Here is a 9,437-nt window from a genome sequence, read left to right as displayed (position 1 = left end):
GATTTCCCATGGCTTTATCACCAAGCGCAGGAAACATGTTTCTGCAGCGATGCAAGGGTATGATAACCAGTGGTCTTTTGAATCCCCAGTGTGGCTCGGAGCTTTTCATATCACAGCACAGTCAGGGAGGAGGGAAGAAGGGAGATCTTCAGTTCTATATTTCTTTGAAAAAAGGCACCTGCTTGGAACATGCTGTTTGCAGTATTGGGAGAGACTGTGAAAGCAGAGGCTTCTCTTCCAGGTGGGAACAGACCACATAAATCCCAGAGTCGAGCAAGTGCCTGACTGATATCCTCAGCAGCTGTCACGTTGAACATTTATCTGAAATGCACCTAAGATGCTTCCATACACATATGGAGTACTATTCACACAGCATGTGGATGAAATTAAACTTTGGGAGAAGACATCAACGTGAGACAGCTGGAAACATAGGAGTGCTGTAGCAAGAATTGTATCTGGCCCAAAACTGTGTTGTTCGAATAAAATCTTGGATTGTGAAATGCTTTGTCTCTGTTGAGTGGCTGAGAACTGAAACAGAGTTGAACATGCTCCATCTTATATGAATAGCAGCCGAACGTATGGGCCGTGCAGAAGCATGCCCTCTATAGATCCCCAAATTTCTTCCATCTGCAGTGAGAGGACATAGGTACTACATAGCTTGAAGACAGAAATACTGTTGGCGAGGAAGTAACTCTCTTGTGCTAGGTGAGGATTCCAACCAAGTTTTTGTCACAACAGCATGTTTTGAAGAAAAGGACATTTTCAGAAGACCCAAGTTCTCAAGAGAGAAAGGAATTCACTGGAGTGACAAAGGATGTTGCCCAGATCTTGTAAAATCAAATTAAAAGAAAATCAAAGAGAAATTTAGTGATTTCTAAAAATCATGAAAATAAGAATACTTCTTTGAAAACAATCTCTCTGAAAAGAAAGAATACTTTCTTTTCAATATTGAATTAGAATGGGACTAATAATTCTTAATAGGAATAGCTTTTAAATTTTTAATATTAACACAATCTTTTGCACTTTAATTTAAAATTACTACAATGTATAACTTTGTAAGTAAAAAGCAAAGTTCCTCCCATCCCTAGGAATGCCATTTGACTGCACTGTAGGATTTCTTATATAATAAACTATCTGAAATTCATTGTATCAGGGGAACATACTGCATTGTTGTTTTAACATTTGGGGAAGTGGAATGAATTATATTGACCAACAAAGATCTCCTTACAATCTTAGAAAGCTTAGCTCACTAGAGGAACACTGAGAAATTGTGCTTGTGGCTGCTGCTGTCTTGTAAGGCCTGCTGGGTCCAGTAGTGGAGGTGACGTACTGCTTGGAAGAAAGACAAATTAGATCACAACATACATCACATGTGGCCATCATCTGCATGGCCAAGCGCCACTTTTATACCCCAAAAAACATTTGCAGTCAGATCACGTTGTCATGGCTCTGTCCACCCAGGGCAATACATGCCACAAACCTGGCATTTATAAAGTTCAGAATTAATCTTTTATTTTCTGTTAAAGTCAAAACTAGGGACACTGTCTTCAGTTGTTAGTTCTTTCTCGCCCCTCTGCTTCGTATCAGACAGGAGTAATCTTTTCTATCAATTCAAAGGATCACCTTTCTTCACCTGAAGAGGAAGAGAGGGGGAGACGGAGTGAGGGGGAGAAGGAGAGAAGTTGGATGGTTGATTGGTTGGCTGCTTGCTTGCTCGCTCGCTCGCTTTCCTCCACACCTGCAAGTTCCTCTAGCCTCCTGCTGAGCTGAAAGCATTTTAAATGTCAGACGTGAATCAGAAACCCGAAGCTGGTTGGTAGCATCTGTGCCTCCTTGTTCTACCAAGTAGGTTCAGCTGACTTTCCGGGTCTTCCAGGGGTTCATATACCCTGTAACAGGGAAAACCATCCATGTTTGCCTTCTAGGACATTGGATTTAAAAAAATTTGCCTGGTATACATATGACCAACATACATGCATGTGTACAAACTCCCCCCTGCCATGCACAGGCAGACAGAGCGATGCCCCCATCTGACCCTCCAACCAGCCAGCCTTCCATGGGGTTGATAAAGTGCCCTTGTGAGCTACCTCCCGACCCTGTTTCTGTCTCTGGTCCCTCATTTTATCCACTTTGTAGCTGTTATTAGTGTTAATCTTGTGAGCAAAGCAAAGAGACTTGGAAAAGAAACTCTGCAAAGGGTCATACACAGCATTTTTCTAGAGAACAAAAAGCACCATCCAATGAACACAGAAAGGGATGAGATGTCAGCGGTTAGTTTTAAGCTTTATTTCTGCTCTAAAACCAAAGACCTCTTTATAGCCTAATAGAATTATAGACTTGAGTCTACCATTAATAGCGTGCATGGCGCCAGTGTAATAAAAAATGGAAATAATTGTCCAAGAATGATTTATGAAGTTCAGTAATTCATGTCAGAGTTTCCATGACATTGTGCTTCTCAAAAAATCTCAGGTCCAACTAACTAACAGTGCTCAGTTAGACATTGATCCTTTAATGCATGTGTGCACTTTACTGATTTTATTTTGGCAACGTTACAAGCATGGAAGTGAAAGAGAGAGAGAACATGTGCAGTAAAATATTCAGCAACATTTCTAATCTGCTTTGTACTTGGTATCTTCAAGATATTAATTTCATCTTTCTACCCTCTGGGACAAATATGGAACATGTAAACTTCTGAAAAAAAATGTATGTTTTTTAATATTGAGTTCAGCAGAATATGTAATAAATAGATGCGAAGAAGCAAAGATCAGACTTAAGGATCATTTTAGCAATAGACTTGATTTCAGATCTATAACCATGAATAAAAATAATGCATAGAAAATATTAATTAGCCCATTTTCAACCATTTGTGCTTCTTTAGGGCTACACCAATTGAGCTTACTCACTTTTTTTTTAACCATGTACATTTAGTTTTAATGGTTCAGCTCTTGTTCAGTCATCAATAGGGAGCCTTGTTACCATGGTGACAGACAGATGGATTAATGTGATGTTTAGAGAGATACAGTAGTGCCAAATTTTGATATATACAGTGAGCACTAATGTACTGCATACACAAGAGGGCATGCATGCAGAAAATTTCGGGGACAGTCTTCCATATGCACAGAGAGTGCCTTGACACAAAATTCCCATTATCTTCTGACAGAAAGTGGCCATCTATCTCCCACTTTATGCCTGTTGGAGTCACAGACAGTTGCTCTAGAAACTTAAAATGAATGTCTAATGAGGCCGGCTGTCAACACCTAACGTGTCAGCTACATGTATTAGCCCATGAAGCTACTGGTCATCTCAGAATGATTATCTATAATCCACTTCTTGAAATGCAGTCTGACACCTTCAGCTGAGACCTTTACATTTGCCTGTTTACTTTATTCATTGCAGGTCTCACTAATGAGAAAGAAATGCGAGGTATACAAAAATCATTGGATTCTTACAGAGCACAGACAGCTTGCACGTTGACTAATTCTTCTTAAAACTTTCACGCTTCCTTCTCTTTCAAACGTTAATGACCTGCACCTTCCTTGCCCATCTCACTCCCTTCGCTGGAGCTGCTAATGAGCTTTTCTCATTTTCAAGTATTAGCTTAATGGTTTATGTCTTGCAAAAATCCTCAGATGGAGATGAAATTAATACAGGAAGAAAATGTGTGACAGTTACGCTATGAATCCCTGCCATTTAGACTGTGAATCCCCCATGCTCGTAGAACTAAGAGATTATGCTAGTTGCGTAGTTTTATTTGATTTTACTTTATTCTCTGTGCAACATTTGAATCATTCTATCATTGCTGAACATCTTCACTGCAGAAACCTACGATAAGCTGCTAAATTGACTGAAAAGTCCGATATTTGTAAAACACTATTTGAAGCACCAACTGAAATTCTGGCACAAACCTGGTGCTCTTGGAAATATTCTAGATGTGAAATCAGAAGTACTTTATCCAGATCACACTATTAATTTATTTTACAAGAATAATTTAATTAGAAATGTTTTCCATCCATCTACACAAAGTGATAATTATCATTCATCAGGAGCCTAATATTCAGCTCTCCTTCCAGGCCTTTTTTAATTGTAATATTAAACTATAGCAATTAAGCTCTGTGAATGACCGCGAAAAGGGCCTTTGGATATAATTGCACTGAAACTGATTAGGAAAAGTATACGTCTCGTATTCATGCCAATTAATTTTACGGTTGGATTTCTCAGCAGGTGATGTACATGAGTCAAGTTTGTACTGGCCACCTCCCCACGAGCTGGGGGACGCTAGTCCAATTTCTTCCCTCTGCCAGGTGCTCTGCAGCACACACCACTGCCGAGGGCCCCCAAACCAGTGTTGTTGGCCGCAGGAGGCCAGCCAGTGGCATGGGGCGGGCGCAGCAGCCCTCCCACAGGCCCACGCAACGCAGCAGCCTCTGAACATGGCATCCGAGGGGCTTCTGCGGGCCAGTGGTGGCCCATGCCAGCAGCACAGCCCTGCTGCCCCGCAGCCACTGTGGCATGGGGTGTTACATCAGAGCCAGGTGCAAGTGAGCCAAGCTTGAAGTCACCCTTGCCCACAAACTAATTAGTGGGGGAATCTACCCAGACGTCCAGGTCCCGGTCCAACCTCCTCCCCAAAGCAGGCTCAGCTGTGAGCTCAGAACAGCTCACTCAGGGCTTTATCCCCATGAAATCTTCCTTGAAAGGGAACTGCACAACCTCTCCAGGCAGTCTGGTCTGAGCCTGACCGTCCTCTTGGGGACCCATTTGAGCCACCGACAAAGTCATCTCCTGGAGCCCACAGCAGGAAACACACAGGGTGGACAACTCTGCATATTGGACTCTCCCCAAGAGGCCTCCTCTGTCCTGACAACCATAATTTTGTAAGTTTCCAATTCTGGCCCCGTGGGCGAGGAGCAGATGTTCTCTGCAGAAAATCCTGCTTCCAGGCTGCCACCAGGCAGACCTGGTCAGCTCGTTGATCTAAATGGTGGTGCAGGACCACCACTGCTACCTCAGGTTGCAGCATCCAGGCAGTGTGGCTGAGCTTCAAGTACCAGGCCATGCTCTAATAACACCATGGAAATAATAATTAATTTCTGCTGTTTCTTTTTTAAATTCAGTCAGAAATATTTTTTTTTCTGCACCTTTTAAAAGTTTTTCTAATATGGTACAGCAAAGTAACTATTAAAAGTTGATAGAGTACTATTCTATAATGAAATACATACTGAGACCATCAAAGACATGGTACCAGTAAAATTAAAAAAGAGCTCGTAAATATATTTGCCAGGTCTCTAAAGACAGTGGTAATACCACAGGAGTTGGGAAGGGATCTATCATTTGCCCCTGTAGTTAATGGGGGCAGAGCCAAAGAGATATGGGCATATTTTACTTGCCAAGAGACAATATTGTAAACACTGAGCAGGTAATAAAACATGTCATTTAGTAAGGGATAAGAACAGTGGTAGATATTACTAATACTGGTAGATGGAAAACAAGTAGATACACGCATATGCAAGAAGACCCTCTGTAAGTGTTCTCACCTCTGCAGCCCCACGTAAATGCTGTCCAAGGCATATGATGGCCTCGATATGTATTATCAAACAGCTCTGAAATTTGTAGTGTGCCTCTGACCAGCCATAATGTCATCATCCATGAGTGCTCATTTGGGATTTATAACTGAAATTCTGGCCATGCTGCCAGTGGGACTTTTGCCATTTACTGAAATGCGGCCAGGCCCTGACCGTAACAAGCAATGCCGCTGCGGCGTCAGTGCAGCATGCCGGCACACTCAGTCATGTCCAAAGTTACGCCTGACATGCCCTGCTGAATAACCAAATGTAAAAGTGAAATTAAAAAAGAAACGTTTCGTATTCTGCAGAAGTAAGCTGCGGCTTAGAAAGGCAGCTCAGGGGCTGGGGGAGGTGACCGGGAATCTGGAGATCTGTCCTCTCAGCTCCTGCTTTTGCCAGAGAACTACAGCAGAACTTTGTGCAAACTGATTAATTTCCTCATCTTCTCCAAATGCAAAAATACCCCTGCCATAAATGTGTGAAGCTAGCTCAAACAATACTTTTAAAGTATCTTTCGATTCTCTGATGCAAGGCTCTTCTTGTAATTGTTCTTACGTGCGACAAATGAGCACTGACTTTGTCAGTATTGCTGCGGTTAAAGCCTATAAACCATTATTCAGTGACCAGATTTTTGCTGTGATAGCAGATGAGAGACCTGAGCACTTACTCTCAACATGGGGGTTCTAGCCACCAGATTTTTAAGAGATGCAAAACAGTAACCAGTTTACTGTAAAACCAGAGGTTTCTGCAGAAACCCAATCATAGCTGCAGAACGCTTTCCTTGCTTGTCCAATCGACCAGATAATTGTTTGGAAACACGTAACCGGTTTCTTCATGCCCCCGCCTGTACGCAGCGCCGAGGCTGCACTGTGCTTTCAGGAATATCAAAGCTTCCATAAATACAGGAAATGACCCCAGCGAGTCAGGCAGAGAGCAAAGCTCAGCTCTCCTGAGAGCTGGAGAGGAGCTCAACTGCTGCATTTTCTCTCTTTCCAAAACCAGCGTTTGGCTCTTGCCCAAATTCTTTTACATAATCCAGTTCTGTTCCTGAACATGTCAGTTTAACCAGTATTCAAATCAACCTCCTCTATGTTTGGAATTGGATTTTCAAACTCCAAGCAGGATTCTGTGCCTCGGCTGCCAACTTCTTTTGCAGTGGTGCTCAAGACTGTTTTGGATATATAAAATCAGACAGTTTGATAATTTAGTGAATATATCAAATTACTGCATTTATTATGTCCCAGTCAGCGTATAAACCAGCTTTTTCTCTGAAGACCTAAGTTGCAAGCTTGGTCCTTGAGTGAAACTTGCCTTCAGCGGAGATGGCCAGGTCCCGCACAGGAGAGGAAGGGGAGCGGGACAAACACAGGCCAGGACTGAAATATTTCACAGCATTACATTGAGAAGCTTGCACACCGTGCTTTTATTTCTTGATAGAGCTGCTTCTTGGCAGCTTGCATAAAAATCTCTTAGGGAATATATTTATGCAAACTTGCTTCTTTTGTGTTTTTCTTAACATTCTTACCTTCCTTGTGCTTTTGCTTCTTTTCTTTCCACACTTCTCCCTCAGCAATACTGTACAATTTTATGAACTTCCACAAGAGAGGCACCGTGTTACCAATTTTTCATTAAAACTCAGGGGTCGATGTAGAAATCCTCACCGCAACTTCAGAATCACAGGTGGACATTTACACATACTTTGAAGCTGACAACTTTGGTTGCCTCTGTCTGCTTTTGGCTCACCGAATTCTTTGTAATAAACTCAGAAGCCCACAGAAGGAAGCCCACCGTCCACAACTGCTTCTCTGTGAAACTCAGGGCACCCTGGCTATTGCAGACCTCGACAGGCAGTGAACACGCGCACAGTGCCTGAACCTGGTCATGCAATTACTGTTGCTTTGTCCAAATTCAAAGCTACAAGAGCTCAGACCCGCGGTCACATTGAGTCATGAATTTTTTCAACTCCGCTATCACCTATATAGCCTACTTATTTGCATATACATTTTCATGCCCTCATTTTATGAAGATTTAGATATTTGATACTAGACTCATTAAAATCTGTCTTTCAAACAAAATGTGTCCACTTTTAGAAAAACATAACTGAATTTTAGAAAAAGGTAACTGGTTAATTCTGAGTAGCCATGGATAGCTGAGCACACTTGCATGTGTATCGGAACAGTGACAGAGAAGGAGTAATGATGGAAAATGCAAGGCTCTTGGGTGAGGCATACCTAAAAGGAGGGAAAACGTTCTGTGATATTCAATTATACAACAAGGAGAGATTGATACTGCAGCCTAAATAGCTGCAATTCCGCTGAACGTCTCTGCTTTGTTTGTTTAAAGCAGGATACTGATTTTACAGCACTAAGGATTTTAAGTTATTCAGTAAGACAGGGTGGATTTTGTGGGGTTTATGCCCTTAAGTCTCTGTGAATGATTAACGGAGACAGATCTTATCTGACTCTCTTAAAGACAGACTCTTGGCATTGTTCAAACCAGGATGAAATAACATCATTTTACCTTTTCTCTTCTCTTTCTTCATGGTTCTGGAGAAGATTTGAAAGAAAGTGATGTCTTGATCAATGTGAACTCAGAAAACTACCCTGAGAAGAAAATCTAGGATTTTATCATCAAAGACACAAAAAATAGGTTAGTCTCTCTCACGGTTCAAGGATTCTTCTAGCAGATGCAACAGTGATCCTGACACAATTTATAAGCAAAATGACACGCATGCTGCTTCGTTTTATGCCTACTAATATCATTTAAATACTTCATATAATCACGTACACTTTGGCATGAAGATAAAGTAAGAAGTTATTTCCTCTTTTAATATTGTCCCTATGCAGTTTTTCTAAGATCACCTTTTCTAAAAGCTTTTCCAGGAGGTTTTATTACTCTCTGTGGCAAAGTCTAATGATATTCCGAAACACACACACACGTGATTTTGGGGTGCTTTTTCCAAAGGAGGGAAGAAGTCATTTAGGTGCTGTCCAGATCAGCAAAATGGAGTTAGTGACAACAGGTCAGCTCCACAGCAGAGGCAATACCTACTTCTTTTGTAATAACTGCTTCTTAACTGCATAAAATTTTGTTTAACTGACACAGTACACGGACGATTAGGGAACGGCTTTGGATTGGTTTTCAGAAGTACCATGAACAGGAAGTTTCCCAAAATACTAAATTTTTGCCTAGCAACCCGAGCCCCTATAATTAGACCCTTAGATACAGACTATAAATGATGCTGAAAAGACACAAAGAAGGAAGCTGGGGAAGAAACACATGGTTTGGATTTATTTACAGTCTTTGCTTGCTGTTAAAGTACTGTTATAAATAAAAATACACTTTACCTGCCTGTGTTGAATCCTGGTAAGTTACTATACCGTTTGATAAACACATTCAGGATGATTGAATAATTCAATATTCGATAATTCAGTATGTGTTTGACAACACATTCAGTAGCGTGATAGGTAACTGTAGAGCAATTTACATCCATCAGCAACTGAGAATTACTGCGGCACAGACGTGAAAGAAAACAGAAACATATGGTTCTCGTAGTGTACTTTATGATTCCATTCTGACAGAATTCGGATGTGTATGAAGAACTATTTACATAACTTGGGAGAATGAGAATTTTGAACAAAAAGATGTACTTTAGGGCAAGACCATTAGTCAACCTAAAGCTCGGTAAAATTCACGGGAAGGAAGAAGTTCTCCAGCTTTCATTCCGTACAGTCCACGACGTTACCCGTCCCGCAGGCTTTAACACACAACCTCTTAGGAGCCTGCTGCACAAGGCCTGATTTTTTTGAAAGAGGCTTTGGCAACTTCTGCCCATTCTCCCTCGGCGCGCTTCGGGCCCCCGGGACACTGCCG

The 9,437-nt window shown here is 41.6% G+C and overlaps 1 protein-coding gene across 2 annotated transcripts in view; it reads left to right on the top strand.

Annotated features, from left to right (window-relative positions):
- The window catches only part of TMEM242 (transmembrane protein 242), a 40,218-nt gene that overhangs the window by 9,731 nt on the left and 21,050 nt on the right, over positions 1–9,437 (top strand). Inside the window, exon 2 of one of the 2 annotated variants that reach the window (XM_009644297.2) lies at positions 7,237–7,244. The gene's annotated coding sequence lies outside the window, so the exon portion shown is untranslated. Of the gene's footprint in view, positions 1–7,236; positions 7,245–8,119; positions 8,214–9,437 lie in introns of both variants that reach the window. The other variant, XM_035899890.1, reaches the window with a different exon arrangement.

This window comes from Egretta garzetta, unplaced genomic scaffold (assembly GCF_000687185.1).
Source record: "Egretta garzetta isolate BGI_Z169 unplaced genomic scaffold, ASM68718v1 scaffold397, whole genome shotgun sequence".
NCBI classification, from domain to species: Eukaryota; Metazoa; Chordata; class Aves; order Pelecaniformes; family Ardeidae; genus Egretta; species Egretta garzetta.
The sequence above is the reverse complement of the archived record's forward strand: the minus strand, read 5'-3'. Positions and strand labels throughout refer to the sequence as shown.